The sequence below is a fragment of the Ovis aries genome, chromosome 8, assembly GCF_016772045.2.
Source record: "Ovis aries strain OAR_USU_Benz2616 breed Rambouillet chromosome 8, ARS-UI_Ramb_v3.0, whole genome shotgun sequence".
Classification (NCBI taxonomy): Eukaryota; Metazoa; Chordata; class Mammalia; order Artiodactyla; family Bovidae; genus Ovis; species Ovis aries.
Genome location: NC_056061.1, coordinates 19,149,158 through 19,163,138, shown reverse-complemented (window position 1 = coordinate 19,163,138; position 13,981 = coordinate 19,149,158). Strand labels below are relative to the sequence as shown.

Below are 13,981 nucleotides of genomic sequence, written 5' to 3'. Positions count from 1 at the left end.
TCTCCCCATCCTCCATGCCTCTTTATCAAAAGAGAAAAGTATAAATGCATCAAGCCCTTCAAGGAGGACCAAGTTTCCTCAATTCGCAAATGTTACCACAAAAGTCATGGTAATTTGCCCCCAGAGCTCCCTCTGATTCATTGTCTGGCTCCACATCTTTGATGTGGGTTTTCAGGAGAACACTGAAATAGACTGAGAATAATAAGCCCAAATTCAACTTCATGCAAAAGAAAAATTAGAATTTGACTAAAATTGATGTCCTAGGTGGATTCTTTTATTCCTCAGGTCTGTGACATCACAGCATTTTAATTTTAAAATGTATATACATATGTGACTTGGACTTCCCTGGTGGCTTAGTGGGTAAGAATCTGCCTGCCAGTGCAGGGGATGAGTTCAGTCCTTGGTCTGAGAAGATTCCACGTGCCTCGGAGCAACTAAGTCCCTGTGTGACACCTACTGAGCCGAAGTGCTGCAGCTACTGAAACCCAAGTGCCTAGATCCTGTACTCTGCAACAACAGAACCCACCACAGTGAGAAGCCCAAGCAGAGCCACAAAGAGTAGCCCCCACTCACTGCAACTAGAGAAAGCCCACGCACAGCAGTGAAGACCCAGCACAGCCAGAGATAAGAGGAAAAAAAGAAAAAAAAAAAAAAAACCAAGCATATATGACCCTCTTTATTCTCACTGTTTTGTAAATACTTCAGAATAAACATTTCATCAACTCCAGATGAGTTACCCAGATGGCCCTAAATATTAGGGTACTCTTGTTCATTAAAAAAAAAATCAGAAGAATATTTCCAGAAACATAGTACATTTTTCTATAGTACGTTAATCACTAAACTCTTTTTTTAAAATAACATTCTTTCCAAACCATGAGTAGCTTTCAAAGTGTATGCATTTTAGTTGCATAATTATACAAAAATAATTCACTGGCATTCAGATAAGATCAACAGCACAGATTTGACAGACCCACGTATCTGTCAGAGTTTCATGGTTGCAAGCAACCAAAACCAATGCTGACTGGTTAAAACTAGAAAGTAATTTATTGTGAGGATATGGGGTGTCACCAAAGTGAAGACATAATTGACCAAGCAGACTTTGGAAATGGCAGGATTCAGTGTAGCTCCAAGAATCTAGACAGCAGAAACTATTAGGCAGTATTTTTCCCTAGGTACTGTCATCAAAACAGATTAGCTCCAGGTCTTCTCTGGTGGTTCAGTGGTGAAGAATCCACCTGTCAATGCAGGAGACACAGGCTCAATTCCTGATCTGGGAAGATCTCACATGCAGCGGGGCAACTAAGCCCGTGCACCAAAGCTACTGAAGCTGTGCTCTAGAGCCCACTTGCCTCAGTTACTGAAGCCCACGCACCCTGCAGCCCGTGCTCTGCAACGAGAAGGCACCACAGTGAGTAGCTCGTGCACAGCAGCTAGAGAGTAGCCCAGGGAGCAACGAAGACCCAGCACCGCCAAAAATAAATAACACAATTAAAAAAAAATTTAGCTCCAATATATTTCAGTCCTTATGTCACTGTGCTCAATTTTCACATTTCTGTGATAATCTGGTCTGGGCCACGTCTTGGCCGTAGAAAGTATGGCATAATTGACAATTCTGCTCAGGCTGCTGCAGTCAAAAGTTTGGGGTGGTAGTGGGAAAAGATTCAGTAGTTCCCAAAGTAAAATCAGGTGCTGTTACTAAAAGAATGGGGGGTACTGATGCTGAGCTGGCAAACAGCAGATATCTACTATAACCCTCTTAACAGAAATTAATTTTGCTGTAATCTTCTTATCCGGAACCACTGCACAATTTAAATTAATGCTATAAACATTTGTGCGTTGTCTTAGTCTGCTTGGACTGCCACAAAAAATAAATAAATAAATCCAATAGATAGGGTGGCTCGCACAACAGAATTACATTTTCTCACAGTTTTGGAGGTGAGAAGTCTGAGATCAGGGTGCCAGCATGGTTGGCTTCTGCGGAGAGAGCTCTTCCTGCTTGCAAATGGTCACCTGTCCTCACATGGTCCTTCCTGTCTCTTTATCTTCAGGCTACCAATCCTATCAGGTTAGAACCCCACCCTGATGACCTCATGCAACCTTGTCTTGTTTTTTTCCATTGACTTGGAAAGTTTCAGTTCATTTTAGCAGTTACTATTTAGGAGTGTTTGCGAAATGATTCTGTTATTAAAAAGTTGTGAACCTACGATATGATGGGTACCATGGGGTTGTGCAAATAAGTAGAAAGTAGATAATTATGTCTTAATAGTCCTATCTCCAAATACAGTCATACTGAGGGTTGGGGCTTCAACATATAAATTTTATGGAGACACAGCAGTTTTTTTTTGGCGGATACCACTATGGGATTCACGATTTGCTAACTCACTTTGATAGTCTTCTTGTCCTCATGCACAAATTTGATTGTAAATTCTGGTGAACTCTTGCTGTTTTCTAAGTAATCTGTCAGAGGTTTGTGGGAAACCCTGCTTCTGCTCTTCCTAGACTAGGAAACACTGTGCTCAAAGCCAGAGGCTCGTGCCTACCGTCCATATGCCAGACTGACTTGTCTGAGTCCTTTTCTGTACTTCCGCTCTGGAGCACTCTCTGCACTGGTCTGGGTATCACTTTCCTGTTTTTTTTGCGAGGCCATGTGGAGTCGTGGAAAGGTGTGGAAGTCGGAACACCTGTGTCTGTTCCTAGCTCCAGCACTTCAAGCTGTGTGACTTTAGGGAAATCACTTACCTTCAGGAAATTCATCTGTGCCACAAAGGTGCCTTGCTTTCCTACTTGCAAATCTGCAGCTAGGTGTTGAGAAGTCAGAGATACATGCTATGAAGGAAAATGTGGGATGCTGTGAGAGCGTGTGGGCGGGGTGAGGAGCGAACAATGAATCTGGTGGTGTAGGTTGCAGAAGGCTTCCTGGAAATGATAACAAAAATGCAGGATGAGCAGGAGTTACCTAGGAGCAGGCTGGGGGCAGTGTGGGGGAGGGAACACTTAAGACTCAGGGACCAGCCTGAGTACAGCCCCTGAGGCCGGAGGGACTGGGCACGCTGAACTTCTGACTGGTCAGAGAGAGACTCGGCAGGAGTGATGTCTGGTGAGCCTGGGCAGGCATGCAGGGGCAAGAGTAGGGAGCTGCCAGGCTGCTGGAGATTCTGTTCTCTATTCCAGTGCCTGGTGGGAAGCGGGGAGAGTAAAGGACACTCCAGCGTGTTTTCAAAAAATCCCTTAGTCTAGAATATGGCCAAGTATTGAGAGAGGAGCATGGACGTCCCTGGTGGATCAGACGATAAAGAATCTGCCTGCAAAGCAACAGACCAGGCTCTATCCCTGAGTTGGGAAGATCCCTTGGAGAAGGGAATGGCAACCCACTCCAGTACTCTTGCTTGGAGAATCCCATAGACAAAGGAGCTTGGCAGGCTTCAGTCCATGCAGTCGCAAAGAGTTGGATGCGACTGAGAGGCTAACGCTAAGAGGTGGCTGAGGCAAGATTAGTGAAGCAGCTGGGGAGGATGGTGGTTTGGAAAAGAATGGGGAGAGTAGAGATAAACATACTAGTCAATTCTTTCCATGTTCAATATATACATGTTTAGCTGCACCGGGTCTTAGCTGAAGCATGTGGGATCTAGTTCCCTGACTAGGGATTGAACCGTGACCCCCTGCATTGGAAGCTTGGAATCTTGACCACTGGGAAGTCTCAACCTGTGAAGTCATTTCTAAACAAGGTTACTGTTTAAGTTACCTGCGGATTACATAATTCTACCTGATTGGCCTAGAGTGATGTTTACTGAGTAATACATTCAGCATATATTGAACTAGACACTTCTCTGGATGCTGAGGACATAGCAGTGAACAAAACACAGAATTTGACCTCTTACAGCTTTTTTGCTAGTAAAATGGCTTGCATTCTACTGAGGTTGTTATAGAGTCCAGACAAGATATGTAAACTACCCAAATGTGAATGGTTACCTTGGGATCTCCAGTTCACAGATTTCTAGAGAATACTGGTTTTCAGCTTTTCCCCAGTATTAGTTTACTATGGTTGCTGTAACAAATTACCACAAACTCAGAGGCGTAAAACACCACGCCTTCGTTACCTTCAGTTCTGGAGGTCAGAAACCTGAAATGCATCTCAGTGGCTCCATCTGAAGATCCTTCACTTAATTACACTTGAGAAGTCCCTTCTATCACATAAGGTGCTGGGGGTCAGCACGTGGACACCTTTGGCAGTGATCATTATTCTGCTGACCCCACTCCCCAGTGCAGTTGCAGTCTGCCCAAGTCATGACGTGGAATCACGTTTTCTCATCTCTCTTTTTGGTGACGTCCCCAGGGTGTTATGGAACAGTAAAGGGAATCACAGGGACAGCCACGCTGGTTCAGTCCCTTTTTCCTGTGTCTGAGAGGTTTAGAGAATCGTGGAGGTTCCCTCTTTACAAGAGGATCTAGTGTCAAAACCCCAGGCCTTGCCCGTGCAGCTGGGGAGGAGGGCTGAGCGGGTGGTTCCTAGTTATCTCCGCTGCCTTGCTGCTCTCAGACTATTCCTGACAGTATCCGGAAATCTTTAACTGTGAGCGGTCTCTCAAGCACAATGTCCTTCCTACAGGGTTACTAGTGGGGGAAAACAACACTCTCAAGAATGTACCCTGATGGTGGCTCAGGTGGTAAAGAATCTGCGTGCAAGGCAGAAGACCCAGGTTCAATCCCTAGGTTGGGAAGATCCCCTGGAGAAGGGAATGGCAATTCTAGTATTCTTGCCTGGAGAATCCCATGGACAGAGGAGCCTGGAGGGCTACAGTCCGTAGGGTCACAAAGAGTCAGACCCAACTGAGCGACTAACACACACAAAAAATATGCCCTGACACATTTTACAGCACAGAGGTAGGAAAAGATTCAGTTGATTAAGAAAAGTTCTGGAACTTGTTTCCTTAAGGGGGAAGCAATTCTAACCAATTCCTTAAAGAATTACACTTTCCCGCAATGCTGCTATTAAGGGATGAGAAAAACACCCCGGGAGATTTATTGGCATTTCTTCATCAGGGACCAGGCTGTAATTTTACGAATCTTTCCCATGGCTGTGTCAGAAGAGCAGCTCTGAAAAAGAAATAAAAGGTTAAGTTAAAAAAAGGTGAAGTTCAAGTTCTCTTTTTTTCTCCCTTCAAGAAAATGACTCTGGTTTCCTGATTCCAAGTAAGAAACTGCCAACTCAGTAGCAGCAAGTGAAAAGTTACCCGCTTCAGATGCACACGTTGTAAGAGGTGGGAGTGAGGTCTGGGCCTGCCGCATGCCCGGCAGGGTCCTTGGCTGCACTTTGCAGGCAAGTTTGATTTGGATCCTCAGCTCCTGTGAGTGAGAGGGTATAAGGGCCAGCAGCAGAGAGTGGTTTCAAGTATGTGGATGAGAAGGGCTTGAGATGGAGGATGGCGACTAGAGTGGTGCCAGAAGTCAAGGCTGTTATCCAATGGAAAACAGGTCCATTTGCCCTCATGAGTTGTTCCCGGTGTGACAAGGGATGGGAGCTGACAGTGGAAAGGTACACTGAGATAGAGGGCAGGAAAATAAACTTTCTGGGCCCGTGTCTATTTTTTTTTTTGGCCGTCATGGGTCTTAGTTGTGGCATGTGGGATCTAGTTCCCTGACCAGGGATTGAACCCAGGTTTCCTGCATCAGGAGGGTGGAGTCTTAGCCACTGGACCACCAGGGAAGTCCCCCAGCCCCATGTCTTTATTGCTTGCCATACACCACACTCATGGGTCCTCTGGTCAGATTTGCTTCTCCAGTAAACAAGATTCTTCATTTTCCCCGGCCTCTGGGAAGGCCCCTGGGAGAAGCAGACAAATGAATTTCAGGAGGGACGTCTTTGAAAGACAAAACCACGAGAGGCCCGCAATCCACACTGTCCACTCTCCTGGACTCACAGTGCACATCTTTCTTCCTTTCTCAGCCCCTGTCTGAACCCTACTCTCTGCTTTCCTTCAGTCCTTGTAATTGCATCATCTTGTCCGCGCCTTTCAGTGGCTGGTTGGCCTCTGTTCCCCGAGCGGCGATATCGGTTTTCAGGGGCACCGGCCGGAGAACAGACGCTGCCTCTGCTGGGAGCTGAGTCTCCTTTCCCAGACTCCAAACAGGGAAATGGGTGAAAGGGAGGTGAGGAAGGGCCTCTCTTTCGTTTTCAAAACCCTGGCATCAAACCCTGCTAGGATTTCCATGCGGTACTTCCTTGTGCATTGCGGACTGCAGCCCGTGTCCTTTCTATTAAAGCTAGAATTGATTCACTAGGTAATGAATGGAAAACTCCTCCCTAGGCTTCCCAGAGAAATTACATATGCTATTAGTAGCATTCAGCAAGCTTTTACAACTGGAGATAAGCTACCCCGATGTTCTGTCTGTCTCAATGTGTAAAAGCCAGGGCTTCACCTGACTTCAGGTGGGTGACAGGGTCAGAGGAAAATGTGGCCGTTTGTGGCTCTGATTCCCAGCGTGGTTTGTTCCTGCGGGGTATTGCTCTCGTTCTTTCACTAGAAAGCATGGCATGTTAAAGCCAACTAGACCCAGAGAGCATGAAAAACACACTTTAAAATTCTGACTTTGCTTTAGGGCTTCGCATGTGACGCTAGTGGAAAGAACTTGTCTGCCAATACAGGAGACGTAAGAGATGTGGGTTTGATTCCTGGTTTGGGAAGGTTCTCTGGAGGAAGGCATGGCAACCCACTCCAGTATTCTTCCCTGAGAATCCCATGGACAGAGAAACCTGGCGGGCTACAGTCCATAGGGTTGCAAAGAGTCGGACATGACTGAAGTGACTCAGTATGCTTGTCGCCTTAGGATTTAGCAACCTACCTAGTCAAATTGCCCTGGTGTTGATCTTAAAGCAAAACTGCCTCTGTAAGTAAATTGCCAGGTGGACCTGTCCAGGCAGCTGAGGAGTTTGTGTCACCGTGTCTGTCGAAATTGCTGTCTGCTGCAGTTTCGACAGTCAGGTGTGGGGTGGGCCCTGATTGTAGGGCAGCTGAGCTGTTGAATGAGGGAGATCAGCTGAACTCCTTTAGAAGTCTGGCTCAGGACCCCAGACTTGCATATCTGGAATTGTCTATGGATAGATATATCAGTAGCCCCTTTTTTCAGTAGATGAGCTCAGAAAAATTTTAAGTGAAATCTTTTATTATTATTATGGCTGGTTGTTCAGTTGCTCAGTCGTGTCTGACTCTTTGCGAGCCCATGGACTGCACAGCATGCCAGGCTTTTTGCCCTTTACCATCTCCCAGAGTTTGCTCAAACTCACGTCCATTGAGTCGTTGAGGCCATCCAACCATATGATCCTCTGTCACCCTCTTCTCCTGCCCTCAGTCTTTCCCAGCATCAGGGTTTTTTCCAATGATTTGGCTCTTCACATCAGGTGGCCAAAGTACTGGAGCTTCAGCTTCAGTGTCAGTCCAGTGAATATTCAGGGTTTATTTCCTTTAGAGTTACCTGGTTTGATCTGTTTGCCATCCAGGGGATTCTCAAGAGTCTTCTCCAGTTCGAAAGCATCAATTCTTTGGCGCTCGGCTGTTATTACGGCTAGTATAGTTTCAGTTAAGGAATTATTTTCATAGTCTCATTTAAGGAATCACATAACAAATCCTTTATAAACACAAATAATCATCCCTTAATTGTACTTCTAGAATTGCTGATTTTCATATGTTGGAAAATGGTTATTCCTCTAGAGAACAAGTTTCAGGGGTAAGTAAGCTGTTTAGCAGCAATATAGTTATTTAAAGTACCGAGAGTGAATAATCTCTGTTCCCTCTCTCAGTAAATCTGTTTTGTGTGTCTCAGCTTGAAGAACATTGCAGAGGACACAGACAAACATCTGAAGATAATATTTCAGCTAGGCAGCCTAAGCTCCTCTGGTGTGCAGTATTTAAGGAGGTGGTGACAATTAGATAAGCCAGGGAAGGACATGATGACCTTGCAGTCCCTATAGTCTTGCTTCCCAAGAGCGTCCAAGCACAACATTTTTGCCTGTCCTTTGGGACAAGGTGGGTAATGCAAAGCAGCAGAGAATGTACTCTTCAGAGATCCAAAGATACAAAAAATACAAAGTGTGAAGACAAGATTTGATCTCCTGAAGTCCACCCTTAATGTTCTTCCTTCTCTTAGGGATGAAAATGACATTGAACATTTAACAACACATAGCGAAGGCAGTCCCAGTTAGAACCAGAGGGGCATTCAATAAGCAAGAATGAACTCAGCAGTCCAGACCAAGAGGCAAAGGGAGAAGGAGCTCCTTACAGTCAGAAGGCACACAAGCTAAACCTCAGCTTAGACATGATACTCCCACCCAGTATGATTCTTCAGCATTTACAAAATGCACTGAATGCTCACAGAGATCCTGGAGGCTAGCTGTTGAGGGTTGAATTGTCTTCCTGAAGGTAATGTTGAAGTCCTGGCCCTAGTACCTGTATATTTGTGTATGTATATATGTATGTGAAAGTCGCTCAGTTGTATTCAGCTCTTTGCAATCCCATGGACTGTACCCTGCCAGGCAACTCCATCCATGGGATTTTCTAGGCAAGAATATTTGAGTGGGTTGCCATTTTCCTTCCCAGGGGATCTTCCTGCCCAGGGATCAGACCCAGGTCTCCCACATTGCAGGCAGACTCTTTACTGTCTGACCCACCAGGGAAGTCCTAGTACCTGTGAAGTGAAGTCGCTCAGTCGTGTCTGACTCTTTGCGACCCCATGGACTGTAGCCTACTAGGCTCCTCTGTCCATGGGATTTTCCAGGCAAGAGTACTGGAGTGGGTTGCCATTTCCTTCTCCAGAGGATCTTCCTGACCCAGGGATCGAACCCAGGTCTCCCGCACTGTAGGCAGATGCTTTACCATCTGAGCCACCAGGGAAGTAGGGTCTTTGCAGATATAATCAATTTAAGATGATGTCATACTGGATTAGAATGGGCCCTAATCCAGTGACTGGTATCCTTGTAAAATGGGGGAAATTTAGACACACAGAGAGGAGAAAATGTCGTGTAAAGACACAGACACACGAAGCAAGACAGCCGTGTGATAAAGGAGCCATGTGACAATGGACACAGCCGGAAGTCAGGGAGGCCAGGACTGCGAGCAACCACAGGAGCTAGGGGACAGACATGGAACACACTCTCCCTCTGAGCTACCAGGAAGGAACCAGCTTTGCTGACACCTTGCTTTGGACATTATAGCATCCAGAATGAAGAAAGAATACATGCTTGTGGTTTTAAGGCAGTTAAAACCTAGTTTACAGTACTTGGTTATGGTATCCATGAGAAACTAATACTGTGGGTGATATATTTCCAGTTGTATGAAAAAAAAAACCCACAGGTTTCAGAGATGTTAAGAAACATACTCAAGGTTATATAGTAAGTAGGAGGTTAGTATGGGCTTTCCTGGTGGCTCATTTGGTAAAGAATCCACCCACAATGCGGGAGACCTGGGTTCGATCCCTGGGTTGGGAAGATCCCCTGGAGGAGGGCATAGCAACTCACTCCAGTATTCTCGCCTGAAGAATCCCATGGACAGAGGGACCTAGTAGGCCACAGTCCATGTGGTCCCAGACTCTGACATGACTGAGCAACTAAGCACAGCATAGCACACGGAGTTAGAATGGAAACTGAAAACCCAGATTTATGACTTTCAATCCTCAGCCCTTCCCTCAACACAGCCTCTGAAACAACTGACATGAAGGTGAATAAAAAAGAGGTGTGTAGATAGCTCATTTCTGGCTATATACTCAAAAGTATTGAAAGCAAAGTCTCAAAGTGATATTCATACACCTGTACTTATAGCAGCATTACAATGGCTAAAAGGTGAAAGCAGCCATAATGTTCACTGATGGATGAATAGATAAGTAAAATGTGGACTGTATATATATAAACAATGGGCTGTTATCCAGCCTTAGAACACAAGGAAATTCTGACTTACAGTACAACACAGATGAGGCTTCCCAGGTGGCTCAGTGGTCAAGAATCTACCTTCCAATGCAGGAGATGTAGATGTGGATTTGACCCCTGGGTCGGGAAGATCCCCTGGAGAATGGAATGGTACCCCACTCTAGTATTCTTGCCTGGAAAATCCCATGGACAGTGGAGCCTAGCAGGCTATAGTCCATGGGATCTCAAAAGAATCAGACACGATTTTGCATGCATGCACATACTATAACATGGATGAACCTGGGGACATTTTGCTAACAGAAATACGTGGATCACATAAGGACAAACACTGTATGATCCCACTTATATGAGGGATCTAGAGCAGTCAAATCCCTCGAGACAGGAAGTAGAAGCCTGGCTGCCAGAGGCTGAGGGAAGGGGGCAGAGGGGAGTTGTTTAATGGGTATAGAGTTCAGTTTTACAAGATAGATGGAGTTCTGGAGATTATTACAACAAGTAAATGTACTTAACACTCATGCACTATACACTTAAAAATGATTATATGATAAATTTTATGTGTATTTTACCACAATTTAAAAAGAGGGAGGGAGCATATTTTGATAACAGGATTGTTCGATTGGATTTGCTGTGAGCAGACAGCTGGATTGAAAGGGCTGGTTTCTTCCCTCAAGAAAATATTGCTTCCCCCTAGGTAGCTCAGCTGGTAAAGAATCTGCCTGCAATGCAGGAGACTTTGGTTCGATTTCTGGGTTGGGCAGATCCCCTGAAGAAGGGATAGGCTACTCACTCCAATATTCTTGGACTTCCCTGTTGGCTCAGAGGGTAAAGAATCCACCTGCAATGCAGGAGACCTGGGTTCGATCCCTGGGTTGGGAAGATCCCTTGGAGGAGGGCTTGGCAACCCACTCCAGTATTCTTGCCTGGAGAATCTCCATGCACAGAAGAGCCTGGTGGGCTACAGTCCATTGGGTTGCAAAGAGTCGGACACTACCGAGCAACTAAGCACGCACTGCCTAGGCCATCCACCTTAAGGGAGGCTTCATATAAGGGGGAGTCACCTGCCTCCCTCCAGGGGGCCTGGAAACCCACCCTCTGAGGGTGCCGGCCTCGCCCTGCAGGTGTGTGCAGGTGCTGGTTATCCGCTCCCGAGACTCCCAGGGTTACGTTCTTCTCTCAGAAGACTTGCACATCCTCAATTTGTTAGTAGGATGGGGATTTTCATTGCTCTGCTTCCTGATTTTGCTGGTTTGTGGTGTAGAAGGGAGGCGTGGGGGTCCTTTGCATGGTTTGTTTCCTTTGTGGTCCTCGCTAACAGAGCTGTGGCCAGGGCTGGGAGATGGCCTCCGTTCCGTTTCCTGGATGGGAAAGCCGAGGGCTGAGCTGCTGAGTTCCTGGGTGGTGGCCCTTGGCCTGTGGGGGGCGCTCTAGATGGGTAGTACATGCCTCTATTTTGTCTGTGCCTTCTCTTGTGTTTGTGTCGTTGACATACACATTTACAGTCTGATTCACTTAGCATTTCTTCCGAGAATTTAAGGGGCAGGATTTAAGGACTATCACATGCAGACAGATAAGCATCACAATATTAGTAAACGTGTTGGTTCCTCTGCATCCAGTCCTCAGCATATTTTTCCCATACTCCTCTGCTGACGTCTAAGGATGACCTGTCCAGTGCTCCCCTTGCCCTCTGGCTTCCAGTTGGGTTTAGCCTCCAGGAAGCACTGGCAGGGGATGACAGGCAGGAGGAGAGTCATTCACGCTAGGTATTTATTCTGTCTGCATCCTCACTGCTGGCCCGTGGCTGAATTCCTCCACTAAGGCCACAGCTCCCACTGGGGGCAGAGTGGAGTGACCCTTCTTGGCTTTGGAGCGCCCAGAGATCCAGAAACAGCCTCCTCCTAACAACAAAACTAAAACATTCTAGTCGTGAGTTTGATGTCCTGTATTCAAGAGAAAGCAGTCCGTGGGCTAGGGGGAATGCAATGCCTCCAAAACAGTGGCACACTCTTCTTGAGGGAATTTAAACAAGAGCCAGTTTTACAGAGTGTTAGAAAAAGCAACTTGGAAACAGGGCATGACTGGCTGGAATTACATATCTGACCTTATTCAGAAAGGTCAAGGGAATAGGACATAAGGGAGAAGGCCATGGCAACCCACTCCAGTACTCTTGCCTGGAAAATCCCATGGACAGAGGAGCCTGGTGGGCTGCAGTCCATGGGGTCGCTAGGAGTCGGACACGACTGAGAGACTTCACTTTCACTTTTCACTTTCATGCATTGGAGAAGGAAATGGCAACCCACTCCAGTGTTCTTGTCTGGAGAATCCCAGGGACGGGGGAGCCTGGTGGGCTGCCGTCTATGGGGTCACACAGAGTCGGACACGACTGAAGTGACTTGGCAGCAGCAGTAGCAGTAGAGTCCAGATTGGCTTGGTGTTTGGGGATTGGATGATGGCTACACTGCATTATGGGTGCATGGAAGTCCAGGCACATCTCCATCAACAGCTCTATTACTGGTCTCTTACATGACTCCTTTGGGTACCATCTAATTCCTGCTGAGACTCTGCCTGATACAGTGAGTGTCAGGAGAAAACAAGAATATTATCACTGAGAACCAAGGGGCTGGGAAAGGGCAGGTAATATAAAAAGCTCAAATCAAAAGTTGATTGATATACTTCGGTTCTCTGACTCACCCACTGGAATTTTTAACATGAAAGGCCCAGCAGCTGCATTGACGAGGTCAACTGCATTTCTAGGAAATCAAATATAGTTTCTCACTAAGATAGAGCAAGGACCCCAAACTCTCAGAGGAACCAAGTTACCCTATGAAACCGTGGCAGGCTCTGTTTCACATCTCTTGCCTCCCTCAGCTGCCCACAGGATGGGCCGCCCTACCGCTATCAGCCCCACTGCCATCAACACCACCGCCACTTCCTCCTCTTGAAGCTTAAGTTTCTTTCAAGTTCCTCATCCGATCCTGACTAAGACAGCAAGTATCCTGACTCTGGGTACATTTCCTCTCTGCTGCTGCCTGCCTACGTGGCCGTCCAGCAGCCCACCCCTGCTCTGCCTCCAGGGGTCTTCTCCATCCTGACTTTTCCTTCCCCAGCACACATGCTCTTGCTGCATCTATCAGACAGAGGACCAGCCAGCCCTGCTCTCACAGGCCCCCCAACACAGCTATCAGTCAGTCTCCCTGCCCGGCTTGGCTCTCGCTGAATTCTGGAAGACACTCAGTGGCCACATGATGGCACTAGAAAGTTGCCGATGCTCTTACAGAGTTGGCGACTGCAAAGCTCCAGGGAGTCGGGATCTGGGCTTTTCTGTTTTTGCGAAAGTCACAAAACTGAAAACTGGTCATGGTCAACAGCTTCCGGAAAATCTTAATATTGTTTCGTCAAGCACTCTTCCTAATCAATGGTTATTGGTGTTTGACACTTGCCAAACGTCAACCCTCCTTCCTCAGCATGCAGCCACACTGCCCAGGGCTCTCTTCTCTTTGCACTCAATACATTTCCGTCCTAAATAGTCTGCCAGTTGCCATGAACCCAAAATTACACACACAGAGATGTAAGAAAGATTAAAATGTCTCACCTAAGCATGACTGAACTGTTCTCTCCTTTTGTTTTGGTTCACGATTATGCTACATGGTTAGATGTCTTTTCCCTTTACACAAACAGAGCTGGGCAAACACGCGCAAATGAAGACTGCCCACATTGAGAAAAATCCCTCGGCTGCCCCTGGCTGATTAGTCATTACATATTTACATAACACAGGCAAGGTTACCGGAGTAATCATACAAACATTTGCTCTTTTCCTGTACCTTCCCTGGCTGATTCAGATTCTTAGGAATCGAGATTTGCTTTGTGCATGCTCTTAAAAACAGCAATGGTGAGATTTACTTGGATGGCTTCTGTTTTAATGCGACTGACTGACAGCCTAACGTTCTCTGAGCTCTGTATCAAAGACAGCGAAACAGAGTGGGGTGGGGGGAGTGGAGTACATCTCCAGGATCTAGAAGGGGGAAGGGAACCCGCTGAATCCTGGCTCAGTTCTTTGCCGCCTTTGCCAAA

The 13,981-nt window shown here is 46.6% G+C and overlaps 1 long non-coding RNA gene across 1 annotated transcript; it reads right to left on the bottom strand.

The window, feature by feature from the left end:
• Positions 1-4,984: 4,984 nt before the first annotated feature.
• Positions 4,985-13,578, bottom strand: LOC121820229 (uncharacterized). The gene is made up of 2 exons (XR_006060715.1): positions 13,503-13,578; positions 4,985-5,094 (listed from the first exon to the last, which is right to left on the bottom strand). It is a non-coding gene; the product is annotated as an uncharacterized LOC121820229 (long non-coding RNA).
• Positions 13,579-13,981: the final 403 nt, after the last annotated feature.